Raw genomic sequence first — 23592 nt, forward strand, 5'->3', positions numbered from 1 at the left:
TTTAACGGTAGGTCAATGGCTGGCGGTAAGGTTGCAGATCCAAAATAGACACGCTGCAATTTTGATTTTGCCGCACGTCCATTTTCGCCAAAAATTTTACAGAGGCCTTTTTTTACAGGCGCACTGAAAATGGATCGGCGCGCACCAAAAACCCATGCCTACACTACTGCAAGCCATTTCTCAGCACACTTTAGTAAAAGAACCCTGTAATTAATAAAAGGACCCCAGATATTTTAGAGCTGATTAAGGAGTCAAACTCCAAAGCTCAAATGTTTGGTTTTTCAGATTTTTTTTTTTCATTGTATATGTAAGAACAGTATTACCCTCAGAATATGAATTCCTTTTGCCAAATAGGAAATGCAAGTTTGCTTCTAAGGTCTGCCCAAATCACATCCTGAACGTGTCTCTTCAAATCTGTGTTTGCTGCAGGTATACATATAAGAGTACAGGCTTTTCTAAATTGCTACTTACATATGGATATCCAATTACATATGGATATCCAAGATGAATAGTGCTAACCCTTCTAAAAGCACCTCCATCCCCCCTTATTTAGTAAAGGCAAGCAATGCATACTACTACTACTACTACATAACATTTCTAGAGCGCTACTAGGGTTACGCAGCGCTGTACAATTTAACAAAGAAAGACAGTCCCTGCTCAAAGAGCTTACAATCTAATAGACAAGTGAACGGTCAGTCCAATAGGGGCAGTCAAATTGAGGCAGTCTGGATTCACTGAACGGCATACAATTCATTACCCCTAGGATTAATGAAAAAATCATGTCTTGAAAACCAATTAATGAATTATAGAGTAAATGCATAAAGCAGGAGGAGACCCTTACTGGCAGATCTGACATAGTTCTTGGCAATTTTGTTTAGATTTGAGTTGATGGGGGTTGTGGGGGGGGGGGGGGGGAGGGTAGAAAGTAATTGTTAAGAGGATTATGAGGGTTGTTTACTTAAGCTTAGCTCAAGTTATCTGCAGCAGGGAGTTGTCACAGCTGTGGAAAGAAATGGGTACAAGTACCAAGTGGCATTAAGTATTTGAGGGCCCTGTTTACTAAGTTGCGCTGTAGGCATGCAAACGTTTTAGCATGCGCTAATAATAGAGACACCCATTATATTCCTCATGGATGTCCCTAGCATTAACACACACTAATTTTTAGCACATGCTAAAACGTTTGTGCACCTAAAGCACAGTTTAGTAAACAGGGCCCTGAATTTGGTAACAAGGCTGTGAGTATTATTGACTTGTGTGTGGAGCCGTCACAAGCTGATGGAAGACCTTGACGACACCGCATATAATGCATCACCGGTATATATATGTAAATATTAAAACTGTTGAGTGATGATGTTGGGTGTCAAGTTCATCACTTACTAGCACCAGGAAAATGTTTATTCATTGAAAAGCCACTTGAAGCTACTATTTGAGGGATTTAAGTACTTTTATTTGTTTACTGATTTTAATAAAGCAGCGGAAGTATTTGTCCATTAAAAATGGAGTTTTTGTGTTTTTTGTAATTCTGAGTGAGTACTGAATGAGGATGTGATTGTCAATGTTAAGACACTGGTTGGTCTATAAAATGGCAACAACACAACACAGAGTGGTTCATTTTCAAAAACAAACAAACAAAAAAGGAGTTGTATTGTTTCTGCATTTTAGTGGGTGTTAAATCATTTTGGCATGCACTAGCACTATTTGGTGCAACAAACAGAGGCATTTTAAAAATGATAATTTGCACATGGATTTGTTTAATGCAGTCACAGAATTATCCCATGGGTTTCATGTGTTAAAACATAAGCAGAGGAATGGGGTGTGATGGTTTGACAAATACTTTGCCCAGCACAGCATCAGAAACTAGAGAGCTTGAGGAACAGGTCTCTCATACCAAATATAATGTTTTTCAGCACCTGCATAAAAGCACCCAAAAGAAACAGCATAAAGTTTATGTTGATCTCCCTATTGACATCTTCAGGGGCACAGTTTGGGTGGATTAGGGGCAGAGTCACAAAGCACGTATGTATAGGTTATAAACAAACACCAATGCATATACTTCTGTTATGCATTCTTCTATCTGCTTCCAAAGGGGTGCAAATGTTAGTGACTATTTTTAACTGCAATTTTGCAGATTTTGTGAAGCTAGTTTATAAAGACACATAGAAGGGCATTTTTGAAATAACGTTCAAGTCAGAATTGGGACTTCCTGCTCATAATGTCCAAAAAACCACCGTCCATTTCACAGCAATTTTCAAACAGGAAAGACATCCAGATTTCCTCTTTGAAAATACATGAGAAGGATGTCCTTATGCTGGAGACATCAATCCTGAACAACCATTTTTCAACCTGAAATGTTTAAATAGGGGAAAACAAGACACAAGGATGTCTGTTTGGCAGCATTCTTATTAAAATGTCACATAGACATCCTTGCTGATCAGAGAAGTAGCTTAATGGTTAGTGTAGTGCAGTATAAACCAAGGGATACAGGTTCAAATTTCACTGTAGCTCTTTTTTTTTTTTTATGCACACCACTTCAATAGCCTTCAGGCTTGCAGGTGTCATATATTTAGAAACAGTAAGCATTCTTTTGTTCCTGGAGGGAATCCCATAAAAAAATTATATATATTGAAGTGGTGTGCATCCAAAAAATGGTCATACCTGTATGTCATACCTGCAGCTGACATACAGCCTAGTTTTCCTTTCCAGTTTCACTTTCAGGGGGGAGGGAAGGGGACTGCAACCACTGGGAGATTAAGGAGGGTCATGCCTTAATCCCTCCAGTGGTCAGTTGCTCGATCAGAGAGGATTAAGGAGGAGTCATGTCTTAATCCCTCCTATGGTCAGTTGCTCAATCAGAGTACCTTTATGTAACTTGCATGTAGCTGAAACATGCTATCTTGGACCAAGGGAAAATTGCTCTCACTGTCTTTTTGGATCTCTCTGCCACATTTGACCCTATCTTGTTCAATCATTTTTACAAAATTGGGCTTTCAGGTATTGTCTTGGTGTGATTTACTTCATATCATTCTGATCACTCTTTCTCTGTTTCAGCCCCTTTCTCTACATCCAACCCACAACCACTGACTTCTGGTGTCCCTCAGTGTTCTATCTTGTCTTCCTTGCTTTTTAATATCTATTTAAGTCCTTTGGCTACTTTGATAGAGGATCACCATATAAGATTTTTCATTTATGCAGACAACATTCCTTTAGAATTTCCCATATCTCACATTACTCCGGATCTTTCCCCATTACAAAACTTGTCTTGATGCCCTTGCCTACTGGTTTGCAAACCACAAACTGGTGCTCAATCCTTATAAAATAGTAACCTCCTGGATCATGGGATTTTACCCTATGCCCTTTATTATTCCCATTCTGTTTCATAGACCAATTCCTGTAATTACTGCCTTTCATTATCTTGGAATCCTTTTTGATTCAAATTTGACTTTCACTCCACAGAACTTCGCTAATAAAAACAGGCTTTCTTATTCTCAGGAGACTTGAATCTATTCTAGGCTATATTGACTTCAAAGCTTTGTAGATATTAGTCCATGCTTTTTTGATATCACACATGGGCTATTGTAATACTGTCTATTGCGGAATTCCAAAGTTTCTGTCCCGCAGACTTCAGACACTCCAAAACTCAGCTGCTTGACTGTTGTGTAGAGCCTGTAGGTTTGACCATGCTACTTCCCTTCTGGCAAAATTACACTGGCTGCCTTCCCATTATTGACCAATCTTTAGAACTCTTTGTCTTACCCCCAAAGCCCTGCACCCAGGTTTGCATCATAACTCTCTTCTTTAATTTTTCCATGCATTCCTAACCACAATTTAAGATAATTAGATAGCAATTGTTTGTCCTTACCTTCACCTTGTATAGCCCACTATAATTCAACACATTGCTCTGCTTTTTTCCTTGGGGCCCCAAGATCCTAGAATGATCTACCAGTCTTAATTAGAGTTGAATCTTCCATTCCAAAATTTAAGCCACTTTTAAAGATTTATTTTTTCCCCAACTAGCCTTTGGACATACTATCTCTAGTACCTGAAAAGGGTGCCTTCCTATAATAGAGTGTCATGTCCTGATCTCTTTGCTTTTTTGGGGTGCCACCACACACCACACACTGAGCAGAACATTTCAGCATTTTGTCTACAATGACACCTAGATATTTTTCTTGGGTGCTGACTCATAAGATGGACCCTAGCATCAGGTAACTATGAGCTGGATTAATCTTCCCAATGTGCATCATTTTGCATTTGTCCACATTAAATTTCATCTGCCATTTAGATGCCCAGTCTTCCAATTTCCTAAGGCATTCTTGCAGTTTTTCAGTCACATGTGTTTTAATAACGTTGAATAGTTTTGTGTCATCTGCAAATTTAATAGTCTCACTTGTTCCAATTTCCAAATCATTTATAAATATGTTAAATAACACCAGTCCCAGTACAGATCCCTGTGGCACTCCACTATTCACCCTCCTCCACCTAGAAAAATGGCCATTTAACCCTACCCCCTGTTTTCTGTACAATAACCAGTTCCAAATCCACAACAGAACATTGCCACCTATCCCATAACTTTTTAATTTTCTCAGGAGTCTCTTATTATATTGTATTGTATTGTAACATTTATACCCCGCACTTTCCCACTTATTAGCGGGTTCAATGCGGCTTACAAATATAACAGGTTTACAAGAATACAAAATGGACAGAAACTTTATCACAAGGATTCTGAAAATCTTGATACATTACATCAACAGGCTTACCTTTATCAACATGTTCATTCATGCCTTCAAAGAAATGAAACAAATTGGTGAGGCAAGACTTCCCTTGGCTATATCCATGCTGCCTTTGTCCCATTAAACCATGTAAAGAGTGAGCCCCAGCAAATAACGATCACAACTACTAGTTCATGAATTAAGAATGCACACTTATGTCAGGCTTCAGGGAGTACCACTGATATGTCTCTCACCAAGAGAATTGTTGATGCAATGGGTAGGTGAGTCAGGCATGAAAACAGAAAATGGAGGAAAGGCAAATTAGTCATGAAACAGGGATTTTTGTAATAGAACTGGAAGATCCAGGAGTTGAAAGAGATAGTCCACTAAAAAAAAGTTTTATTGTTTTTATGGACCACTATATATATAAATTTACCCTTATGAAGCTGAGATGTAATTGCTAAACCCCATTCAACATTTTCATAGAATTTTTTTAGCCGCTGTCAATTTATTGCAGTCATGGTCTAATAAAGGTAATATTTCCAGCTCCTATTCAAATCTACTTTTGAAATAAGAACACATTCCTATCATATTGCTTTTCCAAAGCACATTTATTTCCAAATTATACAATGAAGTTAATAGAAGTTAATCTTCTTTGCCAGTTCCATTCAGTGAATTAAAAATAAAATATGCGATCCTTGAGACAAAGCCAAACTGTTAACTCTTTTTCTTTATTCCGAGGTCCCAAACCATTTTAAAGAAACCACCAGAGAGAAGTTTTAAGTGTGTGACTGTGGCTACAGCTTCTGACCATTATACAGGGAAACCTACCAGTTTTAATATTGTTAATGATGTGAAAATCTCTATGAGAGGAGAAGTGCAACAGCAAAATCATTGAAGCAAAAAATTCAATTTACCTACAGTAAAGTCTGTTTTGTCAGTCAGAGAAAAGAAAACTCTAATTGAATCCAAAATGATTTCCCATGCTCAGGCTCAGCAGTCAAGAAAGGGTGTCCTGCATATGACATTCTTGAACAGGATCTGCTCCAAGTACTGCTTAACTATCTGTGGGTTCAGAATGTAATATTGTCCCTCCACCTTCACTGCCCTCCCCCAAGGATATGGCATTCCCAGAGAAAAACAGAATTCTAGTAATTATTCCCTGAGCATGCTAAGGTCACGTGAGTGATTGTGCAACATGAATAATTATGCAATTCTATGTTTTCTATTTACACTAGAGCTGATATGCAAAGGATTTAAACCCTTAATCGGAAGGTTGAACTCATAAATTGACCTGTTTGAAAATATACTAGGACTGAGTGCATAACTTTATACTCAAGAGGCTCAATATTCAAAAAAGCTGAGCTCCTGAATGTAAGCTCCTAAATTTGTGCCCTGTTTTCAGCCAAATTTGGGAGACTATCAGGCTTATTTTCAAAAGAGAAGGACGCCCATCTTTCGACACAAATCAGAAGATGGGCAACCTTCTCACAGAGTCGCCTAAATCGGCATAATCAAAAGCCAATTTTGGGCGTCCCCAACTGCTTTCCGTCGCGGGGATGACCAAAGTTCCCGGGGGCATGTCGGAGGTGTAGCGAAGGCGGGACTTGGGCATGCCTAACACGTGGGTGTCCTCGAACCATAATGAAAAGAAAAGGGTGTCCCTCACGAGCATTTGGACGACTTTACCTGGTCCTGTTTTTCTTACGGCCAAGGCACGCAAAGGTGCCTGAGCTGACCAGATGGCCACCAAAGGGAATAGGGGATGACCTCCCCTTACTCCCCCAGTGGTCACTAACCCCTCCCAACCTCAAAAAAGAACTTTAAAAATATTTTATGCCAGCCTCTATGCCAGCCTCAAATGTCATACTCAGGTCCATCGCAGCAGTGTATAACGATGTCACACCTACTGTGACCAAAATAGATTCATTGGACAAGATGATCCTTTGTAAACATCGCAAGAAGTCAGTAGTATCTTGCAAATATGACGATACCTTAGCAGCTTCCGATTTCAAAAATATATCCAAAACTTTTGACAGTGGCTCCAGAACGGTGTTACACAAAGCCACAATAGGACAACCAGGCGGGTCTTCAATACTTTTATGGACCTTCGGCAGAAAATATATTCTAAAAATATTAGGATATTCACATACAACGCGCTTCCCTCGATGTTATAATAGATTGTTCCGCCGCAGCATCTATCATAATTTTGATCTCATTTTGCAGCTCAAATGTCGGATCATAAGCTAATTTTCTGTATGTAATCTCATCATGAAGCTGCCTCCAGCTCTCACTTAAGTATTTTTGTTTATCCCATAAGGTAACTGCTCCTCCTTTGTCAGCACGTAGGATCAAAACTTCAGACTGGTTTTGGAGAGATATGAATGCCTCCCGTTGATTTTTGGACAAGTTGAGGCTAATGAATTCTTTTTTATGTTGATCTGTCAGTTGTTCTAATGGACAGTTAGGAGCATGTTTGGAGAAGGTAAATACTTCAGTCCTAGTTCAGAATAGGAATATATAATTGAGAGTGGTATAGCTGTCAGCAACTAATGAAGATTTTGTTTTTCCTAGCAAACCTGTTCCCTGAAGAAGTCTTACAAAACCTGGCCAAGTCGACGGAGGTTTGATCTGGTTGAAAGATCGCTGCAAAAGCTAAATAGCGTTGTTATGTATTTTAAAAGCAATAAGTAATTTTTAGACAAAAGAAGAAAAAGAAAGAAGAAAATTGGTTAAATAAAAGCATTATATGTCACGGGTGAATCAATGAAGATTTATTCAGCGCCATTAATATAGGGGACGCTGCCCCCGCATGGTGAGGCTGATAATACTCTGAAGATTCCCGTTAAGATATAAATGAAATGTAAATGAAGTATACATTATTGGATGTTGGACTGTGTATTTGCTAGATATTGTGATGATTGGGACAGAAGAGGATAATTTGTGAGTAAAGTCCCCACATTAGTAAGAATTGGTCTTCTTAATTAGATTGGTCATTTTGTAGGCGGCAGGGTTGAAGGAAGAGGAGGGAGGCAGGCTACCTCCCTCATCCAACTGAAGGTAGGGGGTGGGGGTAGGGGGATTGACACTGGACCACCAGGGACCCCTTGTTAATGCAAGGGGGTCAGGGGTGGGGCTGGAGACCCACTGCATCTCCAGCCCTCCCTGAACTGTGTCAGGGGTGTTGGGGGGACTGGAGGTCTGGCGGACCTCTAGCCCCCCTGTTGCTGGGAGGGGGGGGGGTTGGTCACCCACTGGGCCACCAGGGACCTTTTAGAAATGCTGAGGGGAGTTAAGGGGGGGCTGGAGATCCACTTTATCTCCAGCCCTTCTTGAACCTGGAGGGGTTGTCGGGGGGACCGGAGGTCCGCCGGATCTCCAGCCCCCACTTTGCCTTGCTTGGGGCAGGGGTAGTTGGGGTCTGGTGGTCACAGGGACCTCCAGCCCCTCTGTTTTACAGGTATGGGCTTTTGACAGCCCAGACCTGTCAAACAAGTACGGGAGGATTGTGCTGAGCACATGCTCAGGCACAATTCTCCCACACTTCTACCCCATGATCAGCGATAATTGCATACTTAAATTTGTATGTCATTATCTCTGATCATAGGTCTAATAATACCCCGCGCTGTTCCATCACTATTTTTAGAGCACTGTTTGGAACAGCGCGGGGCTTTTGATCATCTGCCTGTGAGAGAGAAGCTGCTGGCTTTGTAAAATGCAGGCATAAATGTTTTGCAGCCCTAAATGTTTAGAACTGCCAGCAATTTCTGAACATTGGACATACCAATTAGATAAAAAAAAGAAAAGAAATAAACATTAATGACAATCTTTCAAATACAAAGTATCATATATTTTAAATTTAAAGGCTGTATTGTTTAACATAGTACAGAATATTAATAGAAAGAAATACATAATCTATAATGTCATGTAATAGTATAAGAGAAACAGTGTAAAGATGCTTTTTCAAAGTACCCCCAGTGTTTGTAAGCCTACATTTAGGCATCAAGAAGGTACCTATTTGGAGCCTTCTCTGTAAAGGAGAATATGTGCCTAGTTTTCTTTATAGCATGCTAGGATGACAGGGCAAATTATGCATATATTTTAGGCATGAGCTGATATAAATGCTTGTGCCTAGATTCCCCCCTCCCCCAAATAAATAGATAAATAAGTAGATACATTTCTATAATTTGCTACTCTGTCCATATTCCACCTATGTATATTTCCACCTTCAAACTGCACACTATTGCATTTAGATGCTACTTCATAGAATGGTGTATAACCAAAATATTGGCATGCACACAGTAATCTGGTCTTTACATGCCTTCTTGTCACCTAAATATAGGTTATTTGTTATAGAATTGCCCTCTTTGTACCCACAGACCTGCAAACAGATTTTCAAACCGAACTCCCCATGAAAATCTGGGGCTATCAGGGGAATCACCCACTTTGTACCTATTTTGGATACCTTTATATGTACTGTAAGATGTGGGAGGGGCACAATTCCCAGGTCCATTTTTTATGCAGGTAAGCAGTTATTTCCCCTCATGAAACAAGTTAAAAATTGTCCTCTCCTTGATTAAAAAGTAAAATTTTGTTTATGTGCACAAGACTAATATTTTAGGTTAATTTTGAGATGTTTCATGCTTTTTTAAAATTTGTTTTGGTTTGCTTCATACATTTGTTTCAATAGAAGTAATTGTATTAAAACTATTTAACACATGCCAAGTGACTTAATACTCATTAATTTGTAGTCTTGATATATTTTAAATCAACTTAGTGTACACTAATATTTTAAAGATGTACTAGCAATTTGAATACATGCTAAGGCACATCTCTAGCATTTGTGAAATGAATGATATACTTAATACAGCATGAAAAATCGATTAGTGTTGGTCATGGTTTATATATCACAGTGCTTTTTTTTCCATTGTGAAGTTGTGCCTTTTTCTTAAATTTCAGACCACCATGATTTTGAGCATAAAAAAATGTGGGCAAGAGAATAAACATCCTTCTTTTGCTGAAAACTAAGGATTTCTTTTTTCCAAATTAAAGTTAGAATAAAAGAGGACATGAAGATCATACACATTCATTTAAGAAGACAGATCAGTGTTTATCTAGGAAAGAGGAATAACAATGGTTAGGTCATGGAAGATAAAATGAGCAGAACCACATAGGGAGGGATGACAACAGGAGTCTATAACAAGAAGCTGGACTTTCAGCTGACACACCTTCCAGCTCTGTCCCTACAGGCACAAAATGAATAGATATGGAGTGATGTAAGAGTCATATTTCATGACACATGGAGACTCCCATGTCAGAATGCATCTGTTAATAATAAAATCTCTTTCTGAAATCAGAGTTTTACGTTTTTGTTCATGTTTTAAACATCACATCAGAGTAATAAATCAGTCAAATGATTTTAAGTGTATTCACATGTGACACTTCAAAACTCTTTCCTTCATTTGCCTGTTAAAAATGCCCTTAAAGATTGCTTAAACAGTAATTAAAAACACATATGGACTTAATTTCAACAATGATTCCCAACATAGTGGGTTTTATGTGTTCCGAAGGCAACTCAGACGATCAAATTAGCTTAGTCAGATTTTTCCAGCATATATATTTCCACTTGCCAGAGACATACACTGGAAAGCAAGCTATGATCTAGCCCTATAAATTAAAACATACTGCTTAAGACTACACAGACAACAAATATAAAAATAGGTTTGGCATGTGTTCCACATTTGTAGCAACACTTTAACACTGTAGAATACATTGATTTTAAGGGAAAATCCTGGAGGTGGGTCAGTTGTCTGTTGTGGAGCAGGACTTAATTTTCTGCACATCAGGGCAAGTTAGTCCTGGGAACTGATTGCACTGAGATATGATGAGGTAAGAAAGTTCACTCTTACTATTGTTGAATCTCCCCTTGGTAGACAAACAGCAGTGACTAGTAGATTCTATATAGGTATATAGGTCACCCAAAGTTGAGCACCCAGATTTGGGCGTGAACCCCAAATGTGTGCACAAACTAATTAGTCAATTGGGTGCTAACAACCAAATATTGACATTAATAGGAGTTGATTGACACTTAATTGGCACTAATTTAGATTTGCACCATCTGCCTACACACAATTCTATAAAGCTGTGCACCCAAAATGTCTCATTCATAACCCAAAAGAGGACGTAGCCATGGGGGGGGGGGGGGGGGGGGTATGGGCAGGTCAGAGGCGTTACAAATATTTAGGCAGTGTTATAGAATACCAGAGTTATATGACCTAATTGTGCATCAGGGTTTACATAAGGTTTCAGCTAGTATGCATCCTCATGCCCAAAGTTGGGCATGGGAATATGCTCTAAGGGGCCCTTTTACTAAGCAGCGATAGGACTAATGCGTGGATAGCATGTGCCAAATTGGCACTGTTGCTGGGTTGGCGCAGGCACTCGCCAGTAATTCTGAAGTTGATGCGTGCTGTTTCCCACAGTAGAAAATGTTTTTCTATTTTCCAGCGTGGGAGGCATTCCCTATGGTAATCAACAATGCAGCCGCATTGATTTGTGCTGCCTGATTACCGTACAGGTAGTGTATGAGCCCTTACCATTAGGTCAGTGGGTGGCGGTAAGGGCTCAGGCAGTAAATAGCCATGCCCTGCTTTTCATTTTTGCGCACAGCCATTTACTGCCCCTATTTTTAAAAGCCTTTTTCCCCAGTCATGGTAAAAAGTGGCCCAGCGTGCACCAATTTCACAGACCCAAACTACCAGAGGCCACTTTTTACTGCAGCTTAGTAAAAGGGCCCCTAAGCATTGTTCTATAAAGGTGAGCCGGTTGATATTGTGTATCTGGATTTTCAATAGGCGTTTGACAAAGTACCTCATGCAAGACTCCAGAGGAAATTGGATAGTCATGGGATAGGAGGTAGTGTTATATTGTGGATTAAAAACTGGTTAAAGGATAGAAAACAGAAAGTAGGGTTAAACTGTCAGTATTCTCAGTGGAGAAGGGTAGATAGTGGGGTTCCACAAGGGTCTGAGCTCGGACCGCTGATTTTTAACATATTTATAAATGATCTAGATATGGGAATAACTAGTGATATAATTAAATTTGCTAATGACACAAAGTTATTCAAAGTTGTTAAATTGGAAGAGAATTGTGAAAAATTACAAGAGGACCTTATGAGACTGGGAAACTGGGCATCTAAATGGCAGATGATGTTTAATGTGAGCAAGTGCAAAGTGATGCATGTGGGAAAGAGGAACCTGAACTATAGCTAAATAATGCAAGGTTCCACGATAGTCACCAACCAGGAAAGGGATCTAGGCGTCATCGTTGATGATACACTGATACCTTCTGCTCAGTGAGATTGGAATGGGTGGACGTGAATCGCTTGTTTACGCTTTCCAAAAATACTTGGACTAGGGGGAACGCAAAGAAGCTACAAAGTAGTAAATTTAAAACAAATCAGAGAAAATATTTCTTCACTCAACATGTAATTAAACTCTGGAATCCTTTGCCAGAGAATGTAGTAAAAGCAGTTAGCTTAGCGGGGTTTTAAAAAAGGTTTGGATCGCTTCCTAAAAAAAAAGTGCATAAGCCATTATTAAAATGGCTTTGGAAAAATTTACTACTTATTTCTAGGATAAACAGCATAAAATGAATTGTACTGTTTTGGGATTGTGCCAGGTACTTGTGACTTGGATTGGCCACTGTTGAAACAGGATGCTCGGCTTAAAGACCTCTGGTCTGTTCCAGTTTGGCAATACTTATGTATTTATCTACATAAATGTTTATGGTTTTTGTAATTTTTCAAGGGTTGGTGTTTTGCCTCTCTGATTTTGTTCTTTCTCTCTCTGTCCTGCTCTCTACTCCAGTCTTGTCATATCTTATTCTTCAACAGCATCATTTGTGACCTGCTGAGCAAAAAGGTACCAAAAGTGGGGTTACCGATAACAGAGATAAAGGCTATAAACGTTTGGAGGGGTAACTAATTTTTGAAAGCTTTGCTTACTAAAGGGCATTGTTTTCCAAGTCGGCCATGGACTATCCCTTGCCAGTCAGGTTTTCAGGATTTACACAATGAATATGCATGAGATTGATATGCATACAATGGAGGCAGTATATAGGTTTACCATATAGCTCCAGAAAAAGGAGGATATGTTGATCCAGTCTGGGTTTTGCTTCCATTTAAAGCAATAGAAGTAAATCTCAGACTGGATCAATCTGTCCTCCTTTTCCTGGAGCCATATGGTAACCCTAGCAGTATATGCAAATCAATCTCATATTCACTGTGGATATCCTGAACTCCTGACTGTCAAGGGGGTACTCCAGGACCAGTAAACACCATCTATTCCAGTGGTTCCAAAACCTGGTCCTGGAGACACCCCAGCCATATGGGGTTTCAGGATATCCACAATAAATATTCATGAGAGAAACTTACATATACTGCCTCCACTGCATGCAATTCTTTCTCATGAATATTTATACATACTAACATCTTTACTGATCAGTTTAGTATTCACATTTCAGACTTTGTGAATAGTACTTTTTGTGAGTGTATGCATTCTCATCTTAAGTGAAGAGGTCATTTAATATATATTGTTTGCCCACATTAGATCTTTCTTTTATTATTTGAGTTGAAAATGGAAAATAATACGCTCTGAAGAGTCAAGTATATATTTTAAGCAATATAGATTACTGAGATTTCACTTGAAGGAAAGTTGAGAAAGCATAAATTTAATTTAACAATCCTAGCAAGAGGTTTATTACTTTTAATAATGTATTCTAAGCCTGAATACTATGAAAGAAATGAATAAAATTCTGCTTATAAGCAAATGCTCTCCTGAGCTACACACATCAATTCTGACTCCATCTCCAGATGGCACAAAGAGCGGAACGTGAGAATAAAGCCAGGCTGTTTGCATGGCAATGCACAACAGCATTGCTACTGAGATACCAGGACAGCTTTTATGCTGTATTTTATTTTCTGGACTAACAGTTTCCTTCTATATTGGAATTTTATGAGTGCTTGATATGCGTTTTAGTCTTATGACTTGATCAAGATGTTTGGGATTCAGGGTATTACACTTTGCTCCTTCTAGGAAATGCCTTCTGAAGGGATAAAAATTTTTGAGATTCTGATGGTAAGGCAGGGGTACAGCCAGACACCCAATTTTGGGTGGTCCGGAGCCCAAAGTGGATGGGCAAAAGAACTCCTTTCCCTATTTGGCATTTCTCCTTCCCCTTCCCTCTCCCCCACAGGTGAAAGGGCATCTCTCAATACCTTTTAAAACCTTAATTTTCTTTGCCAACAGCAAGCAGTGACTGATACCTACAACTGCACTCACAAAGCTCCAAGCCTTCCCTCTGACCTGGCCCCACTTGTGTGGAAATGGGGTGTTGCATCAGAAGGAAGGCTCGGGGCTGGTACAAGCAGTTGGTATAAGTTGCTCGCTGCTGGCAAAGAAATGATGACTTCAAAAGGAATGGGGGGAGTTGGAGGGGTGGAGTTACCTGAAGGGAAGGGATGTAGAGATGCCAGAAGTCTTCAGCTGGTAGGGCTTGGGGGGCCCTGCCAGCTATGTCAGAGAAGCACCACTCCACTTGTAGATGTGCCACTGCACTAAGGCTCCATATCTATCAATTATTTTAACCAAGGTTGAGAAAACTTCTCTCAGTTTATGTTTTCCTCATCTCAGTTGAAGCATCAGAGTTTTTAAAATGGCTGGCTCTCAGATATAAAACCTGGCTTGACTAAAAAGCCTAATATGTTCAAGCTTATGAAGACTGAAAACAATTTCAAAATTAATGTCCACATATTTTTTTCTTGTTATTTAATGGGAGGAAAAAAAAGATCTCTAATTGTATTAAATGTATACCTTCTTTGCAGTCTACTGAGTTGTGTCATCCAGCTCAGGAGAAAACTGGCACAATGCATCTCTCTTCCCAACTTCCTTCTCCAACTCATTCTGAACTATTTGAATAAGGATCAATTTAAGAATTATCATTCCAGGGTCCCATCTGTTTTCTTTTAAGAGCAAGCTTCACACAACTGCTTCCTCTGTTAATTCTTATTCTCTTGTTATTGTGTTACAATATTATTATTGTGCAGGTTTTAGACTCAACCCCCCTTCTTTTGTATTTTTTAATGGGTTGGGTCATTTGTATTTTATGTAACTGTTTTATTGTTATCTATTTTAACTTATGAACCATCTAGAATGCCCAATGAAAATATGGGTATTATAGAAATATAATAAATAATCTCAAGATTGGATTAGCTTGGTGAAAGTGTGTATTTACATTTTTTTTTTACAGAGAAGCAGATACAATGTGGGGGGGGGGGGGGGAGCACAGATGCCATATATTCCTAATTAAGGTAAGCATTCAGGAAGACCAGGTAAGGTCTCCACAGCGTCTAGTAGGCAGGTCTGAAAGGAAGAGGAACTTAGCCCCCCAAAGTATAAAATTTGCTTTAACATTTGATTGAAGAATATTTTACTGGGCAATGAAGGTAGGCCTATGGATAGTGAACAACTTCCATATAATTGTTTTATGCTGAGAAAGTGCCCTTAAAGTAGGCAATCTCCAATACCTACCCAGTGTTACTGTTTTAAGCCCTAGTTAAGCAGATGTTATTGTGTAAAGGCTGTCTAGACCATTCTTTGGTGAAACAGCTCCTTCTCTGGTACAAACTTAGATTTTCAGATATAAAAATCAAAAGAAAGCTTTGTTGGCAATGGAAGTCCAATCCCTGAAAGTAAAGAACAGTGCTAGGAGTTCTAAGAGTGTTTTATTCTCAGAAGCAGAAGTACATACAAAGACCACATCCACAAATATCATTTCTTTATTTTCCAGCTTTTGATTAATAATGTTTCATTAGAAAAAATTGAAGCATGTTATAATAATAACTGGAAATAGTAATCATAATAAAAATTCATCAGTGACCCAGCTCACCCTTGGAAATTAGGTGTCAGGAAAGGTACTCTACATTTCTTAAAATGTTGAGAAATTTTCTTGTTTCATGAGTTTTTGTCAACAAATAAGTAGATATATTGGGGCTGATATTCAGACCATGGGAGTTAGATAGGTTAACTCCCATGGTTCGCACTAAGCCAGGCCATTTCTGGTGACTGGCATTGAATATCTGGTTTATTTTTGGTTGTTTTAAAGATAACCGGCTAAGCTGATATCCCATGTTTTCAAGTGGTCAAATATGGCCGTTTTACCAGCTTTAAAAATCGTCAGATTCCAGGTTACATTATGTGAAACAACAGGCTATCTGTTAGCCACTAACTGGCAATTTCAGTGGGAGATAGCTGGTTATCTCCTGCTGAATATCACCAGATAGCCGGCTATGTACCATTTGACTGGCCAGGTGCCACTCCTGACCAGTTAAATTGTATTGAATTTTGGGGGAACTCTTACTAAAAACCCTGCATTTTGATAATTTAGGATCATCTAGATCTGTATTCTTATCCTTCATCTTTGTATGTTCTTTTGAGATTGACTGTGAGCCACATTGAACTTTAATGGCTAATGTGGGATGTAAGTGTCAATAAATGTCAAATGTCATTCTGACTCTTCTTTTAACTAGCCCTATTCTCATTACCCCAGATTACAACAATCAATATAATAATAAATCGCCTTAAAAACTAAGGGGCCCTTTTACTAAAGAATGGAAGGGGTAGCACAGACTTGACATGTGGCAAATCAGGTTTACTGCCGGGCTCGCCCAGGAGCCCAGCAGTAGTCCCACCTTTGATGCATGCCACTTCCAGTACTAGAAAATACATTTTAAATTTCTGGCGCTGGGGGGTGGGGGCATGCTCCGCAGTAATGACAGCCCTTACTGCAGTAATATTTTGTTTACTTCATGGCCATTTAAGGGTCTTCCTGAAAAAAGGCCCTTTTAATGACAGCGGTAAAAGATGGCCTCGGCACATGGCAAATGCCTGCGTTGACATAAGTTTCCAAGAGTTGCTTAAAATTGGGGAAAGAAGCTTCAGTTCTGATTGGGGGTGGGAGGTCATTCCAGAATGTTGGGGTCATAAAGAAAAAAAGCTGAAGAAAGTGTGGTTTTGTAGTGTGCCATTTATGATGATGGCAGTCAGGTGGTTTGTGTCTAAAGATTTAAGATGACAATTGAAGGTGTAAGAAATGATTAGGGAGAAAAGGTAGGAGGGTGTGCCAAGAATAAGAGTTTTATGAGAAAGGAAGAGAGTTTTGAAAATTGATCAGTAGTGGATGGGAATCAAGTCTTGTAAGTAACGAGGAAGTGTGTTCAAGTTGGTGAGCTCTGCATAAAAGTTGGTCTGCTGATTTTCTTAAGGTCTTTATAAAAAGGGACACCATTTACATCTGGTTTCCCATGTGAGAGGCAGAAGAAACTATGGCAGCATGTTATGAGTTGGCCCAATTCACCTCTCTTATGGTTGCGATAGATTACACACATGTAGCCCTCAGGCCACCTGCAGCCAGTGATGCAGAGAACAAAAATCAAAGGTCCTATCACTCCCTCAACATACAGGTTGTCTGTAATGTAGCACTGGAGATAATAGATGTGTGTGCCAACTTTCCAGGATCCTGCCACCATGGTTATGTCCTTTCACGATCTGGCATCCACGATGTCTTTAAGAGTGGATAAATCAAAAAGGGATGGCTACTAGGTGAGGGGCACCCTAAAACCCATACACTCTTCTAATCATTGACTACATCTCTCTTTACCCCACAGGTGTGTGGCCAGTTTGGGCCCAGTAGTCTGAAGGATATCACAAAAAATACTTTTAGGAACTTCCAACACACAACAAAAGGTGTGTTTACCTTCTCTAACATCTTCTCTCTTCTCTTCAATATAGGTGACCATGGCTATCCCCTCAGGAGCTGGCTGATGACCCCTATTATGAACCCACAGAAAACAGAGGAGGTCAGATATAACAGGGCACAAAGTGAAGACCAGATTCTGGTATATGACCCCTCTGGAGGCGAGCTTTTGGCCTGCAAATGTCTGTGAAATCTTTACTGCATGATGCTTGCTGCACAATCTGGCCATTATACAGCATATTCCAGAACCAGAGGAACAGGCCAGGGAGGAGAGTGACACTGAGGATGAGATACCATAGGTACATCAGGAGGATCTGCCACCTTACCAGTTATGACAGAGGACAGGAAGTCCAGAATAACATAATCCAGACATGTTTTGTGATCATTGTGAGAATTTTTATTATTTCAGTATATGTGTCAGTCCCCCTCCTACTACGTCTTCTCTCCCCTCTCCCAAACATTGTGCAGTACAGCGATGCAAAAGCAGTGATACAAAATAGTAAGTGACCCCAGATGTTCCCCTCCCCCAAATATTGTCAGATTTAGACATATTGAAAATGCCCCTCCACATCACTTTGCTTTCTTTTTGCCATGGGAGTACAGACTGGTCTAGTTGTCATTGTAGACAATATACTGAAATCTTCTGCCCAGTGTACAGCAGCAACCAAAAAAGCAAACTATTAGGAAATGGATGGTAAATAAGACCAAGGATATTATAATGCCTCTGTATTGTTCCATGGTGTGATCTCACTTTGCGTATTGCATTCAATTCCAGTCGCTGTATCTCAAAAAAGGTATGGATGGAACTCCTCTCATATGAGGAAAGGGTAAAGAGGTCAGGGCTCTTCAGCTTGCAAAGAGATGGCTGAGGGGAAATATGATTGAGGCCTACAAAATCCTGAATGGTATAGAATGAGTAGAAGTGAATTGATTTTTTTACTCTATCAAAAAGTACAAAGACTAGGGGACACTCAATGAAGTTACATGGAAATACATTTAAAACAAATAGGAGGAAATATTTTTTCACTCAACAAATAGTTAAACTCAGGAACTTGTTGTCAGAAGATGTGCTAACAGCGATTAGCGTATCTGGGTTTTAAAAAGGTTTAGACAATTTCCTAATGCATATCAGTTCAATTGGTAGTAGCAGAAAAGTGGAACTAGATTTTTGGAATAACTGTTCTCATCTCAGTACTAGTGTATATGATATACTTATATACACTTTTGATAGTTTGTACCCCTGATGCAGCCTGAGGGCAAAACGTGGCCACGTCGGGTATTATTCCAAATAAATGCATTTGATTCCACTGCTTTGTTGTTTTTTTTTCTATGATTATATACATTCTTTTTAATTCCTTCTACACTTTCCAAATAGTAAAAAGGAACAAACATTTTTGATTTAAGTATGAATTATTTTGAAATTTAGTCCTTGTGCAATCTTTTTGCTAAATAGGGGGTCCTTTTACCAAGCTGTGGGAAAAAGAATTCTACTCTAGCAGCAGAGACCATTTTCCCACACACCAGGACCCTTTTTACCTCAGTGGGTAACAAATCTCCCAGCACACATGACCATGCAGTGAGATAACTCTTACCGCATGGCCATGTGGCATGGAGCCCTTACCGCCACCAATTGAGGTGGTGATAAGGGCTTCCACACTAACCCACTGGTAACTGGGTAGCATGAGGTGATGCCCGATTACCGCCGGGTTTTCACCGTGCGAGTCATTTTCAGGGGTTTTTATTTTACCCCAGAAATGGTGTGCGCTCGGGGTGGGACTACTGCCGGCAGCTCTGTAAAAGGGCTCTTTTATTCTGTGGAATCTGGAACCAATGATTATATAGTCATAAAAAAATCCATCAAATTGAATGAAAAATCATACATTTGCTCTTCTGAAGCTTAGGAGTATCTCTCTGTTAGTATTACTTTTTTGTGCATCCTCCAGTTGTGGTAATTGTTTTAATTACTGTTTCATTTTCTATTTCTTTTGTGCTAATTATCTTCTTTTAGAACAGATTCTATTCAGGATTTTGCCATTGAAGGCCCAAGAAAATTTAGCTGAATTGAGCCCTGAGAAAGCAGAACTAATTCTCATTAACTGCATTTTTTGTTTGTTTGTTTTTAGAATTTATAAAGAAACTACAGAGGCAAAGCTGTGCTTCTGCAGACTCCCATATCATACACCTTATTGTTTACTATGCACTGTATCTCAAATGTGCAATAAAATATGCAATTAACCAAAAGCTAGCCTGTAGTGGCTCTCTATATGAAATGTAACCTGGTCTATCATAAAAGTGCTGCAAATAAAAATCTGCCGTGTTTCCTCAGGGAAGACATCAGAGTTTGGCAATAACGGTCACAGCCCCAGGTGCAGAGACAACATTTCATTTTACTGATATAAATACAGGTTTGAACTAATTAAAATTATAATTGAGAAGAATCAATCACCACAGCATATAATAACACAAACATAATGCCCAGTAGTTATCCATGTAAGGTTTTATTCAAAGATATGAATGTCCAAAGAATTCAAGGTCAGTACTATTCCAAAGTACTAAACCACATACAGTATGCTAAACCTATTGATTTCTAACTGGGTCAGAACTAAAATACATTTATCCCCATGACATTTAAATACAGATTGAGAGTTTGAGTCTTAATTTAGTAAGTATCATAGTAAGAAAAATTCTTAGACCCCAGAAACTTAACAGCAAACAAATTGATGTCCTTTAGTGAAGATGAGTCATGTTTCAGAATAATTATATCACATTTAGGCACTGATTCACTAAACCATGTTGCATTAGGAAGATTACAACAAATAACCTTTGAAACCTTGCATCTGCAATCAGGCTTTAACACTAGATTCACTAAAATAATTACAACAGAATGCAGCCACATTTAATGGGCCTCATTAAAAGGAGTATATCTATTTAAATGTGGCAGACTGACCCAGTGTTAAAGACATTGCCTACAATCATAGCCAGAAACCAGCATCCATTCCCCTGATTTCTGCCAGCAGCCCCTCCTACCACCTTGTACACACAGATCACAGCCTGGAATTAGCCCTACCTGCTTCCTCAATCACTATCTGCAAACTCCACCCCTCAACACACACACAGATGAACACCCACACATAACAGTCAGTTTGTGTTGCAGCACCGCAGCAACAAACTTTCAGATAGAATGCGATATTACACTGTGTGGCTGTAGTTCATCGTAGTATATATTCCTTTATTTTAGTGGGAGACTATCCTTTGGTGAATGTATGTGGGAGAGGAAGTGAGAAAACCTAAGAGGGGGTAAGGGGGCATGTGTGTGTGTGGGGGGGAGGGGTAGGTCAGGGCATTAAGGGGTGATTAGGAAGAAGAGTCATGATTTATCAAGCATTGGTCTAGGGATATAAAAAGATGATCATGGCGGCATGTGGGTTTCTGGCAGTGATGGTGGGGTTTGAGAAGGTAAGGCTGGGATCAGAACTATTATGTGGCATGGTCAAAAGGATATTATATACAAAATATGTATATTAGCCACTATAAATTTCCATTTTATGTAAAATAGGCACCTTTATGATCTGAAGGGCAGTTACCTCAAGCACTGTAGGGTCTGTACTGCTGGTGATGGAAAATGTGGTGAGTTTTATTTCATGTTTGGAGGCAGATTTATTGTTTCCTGGGATCAGGTACATCGAGAGCTACCTACATTTGAGTCTTTGGAGTTGCCAGGTGGAGTGGTGCTTCCTGATGATGTTAAGTGTGGGTTGAGATTGGATGGAAACCTGGATGGAAGATGCTGTCAGCAGTGTGATGCTTCAGAAGGCAGACACCATTGACAAGAGGTCTAGAGAGAAAGAAGACCCAGAGTGACCTGATTCTCACTCTTTCAGTGATCAGGGACCCAGTAGGAGGTACAGGAATAAGCTTCAGTATTTCCAGTATTTATTTATTCATTTATGTTTTCTTGTATCCTACTATTATTCACAAGCAAGTTTCAGGTTCAAAGTAGCTTACAATTTACAGTAAAATTACAATATTGTTTTGCAGTTTTAACTTAAGAAGATGTATGCATGGTTAGCTGTAGAATTATTTGAAAAGGTGTGCTTTGAGTTCTTTTCTGAACTGAAAATAGTTATAGATGCTTGTTATGGCTTTTGGTAGCGAGTTCCACCATTTTGATCCAAGGTAGCTGAATCCTACTGTGTAGATGGTTCTGTATGTTATGTTTCTGCAGTTGAGGAGGTGAAGAAGTAGGTAGCTTCTGGTTTCTGGGCTTGCGTTTCTTGGTGATAGATCTACCATGTCTTGCATGTATCCAGGTGCCATTCCAAATAGTATTTTTTAAATGAGGGTATTTTTGGCCCATGTTCTTTTGAGTTTCCTGCATAGTTTTTTCATTTGTAATAGCTCATAATTGAACCAGGGTTGTGGTTGTTTTTTGTTTCTTGTTTTCATTTTGAGTGGTGCTATTTTCTTTAGTATATTTTCACTTGTTTCATCCCATTTTCTCATGAAGTGGGTGTCCTTCTCCAGGTCAGGTATGAACAAAATATGACAACATCAAAATATATGTAGGTGACATTTGAAAAGCATTCCAATCACAGTCTTGAGGAAAAGGTTGGTGAGGGGAGTAAGAAACCGGGAGGGGTAGATGGGTAATCATAAGGTGACAAAGCAATATAATTTTATAGTTTATAATGTAATAGGAAACACTTAAGTCCTGCCAAGTGGGTGGCAAAATATTTCATCTTAATGTAATCCTCCTTTGTAATGGGGTTTACTAAAGATCAAGAGAGAACTCTCCAGAGTTTCTTAGGAAAGGGCTCTGAGGTTGTGGGTGGCAAAGGATTCAGCCCAATGGGGTGAGTTCCCAGGTAAGTGCAGAAGGAAATGTTTCTGGTTGTTGAATGTGTATGTGTATGTGTGTCCAAATAAGTAGGGATAAAACATAGGACAACCAAACCATGCAAAACTCCTGAGGTAGGATGTAGTCAAAAATATTTATTGAAAACCCAGATACAGTGGACTCAACAGTAGGGGAGGTATTAGGAGTTAATAAATGTTATTGTTGGGAAAGGAATGAAGTCTTTGGTTGCCTCTGCTTCCACTGGGACTCTTGAGAAGGGGGGTGTCCTGGATTACCAACAAAGATGACCAAAGAAGAAGGTTTCTGCCTGTAAATCATTAACCATGAGAAAGAAGAGTACTCCAGGTGCAAAATAGGGGATCCCAGCCTGGGAGCAGGAACAGGAAAGATTTGTCCTCACCCAAAGGTGGTAGCCCTGAGAAGCACTCCATTGGAAAAGAGTGTGGACAGACAGGGAGATCTGATCCAAAAGGAAGATCTACTTGTTGCACAAGTGCTGCAGGCACAACCTTAGTTTGTTACACCCAGAAAGGATAGATATGGACAGCAGGAGCTGTAAATATGTGTATACTGTAGGGTTATAAATTGCATTGAAGAAAATACACCATATCCCTAAGTTTGGCACTAGATTTATAGTTTGCATTTGATATCAAGTTGGATTACAAATTCACTTTATTTCAAAGAGGATTTGAACTGCCTGTTGCAAATGTCAATAAAGTTGTTGTTGCATAAAATATAATCCTTGGTGTGGAGAGTATTCTTGTAAGTAAGAGTGGAGTGCTTGCTCCTGAACTGATCAAGAGTACTTGAGTAAAGCCCTGCTTAATATCCTATGGCCTACTGGCCTACGCTCAAGCTCGAATGAAAAAAAAAGAGACCAAGTCCTGTCTGGGAGTGGAGTGAGCAGGAGATAAGATTTGTGGGTTTTAGTCTTGAGTGCCCTGACCCGCGATGAGCTAGCTGGTGCCCAGACTGTGTGTGTAGTGAGACCAGGGTTACATTAACTTCAAAGCTCTTTACATTCCTGGATTGCTTTAAAATTACCTCTATGTATTTTGACTTTTAGGTCATTGATGCAGTGCCCAGGTTCTGAAAAATGCTCACCTATGCTGGCACTTCCTTTGTTTGCTTTGTAATGTTTGATATGGTAAGGGAAAGTGAAAGGGAATAGGATTTGATATACCACCTTTTTATGATTATAACCAAGCAGTT

This window comes from Microcaecilia unicolor, chromosome 2, assembly GCF_901765095.1.
Source record: "Microcaecilia unicolor chromosome 2, aMicUni1.1, whole genome shotgun sequence".
NCBI classification, from domain to species: Eukaryota; Metazoa; Chordata; class Amphibia; order Gymnophiona; family Siphonopidae; genus Microcaecilia; species Microcaecilia unicolor.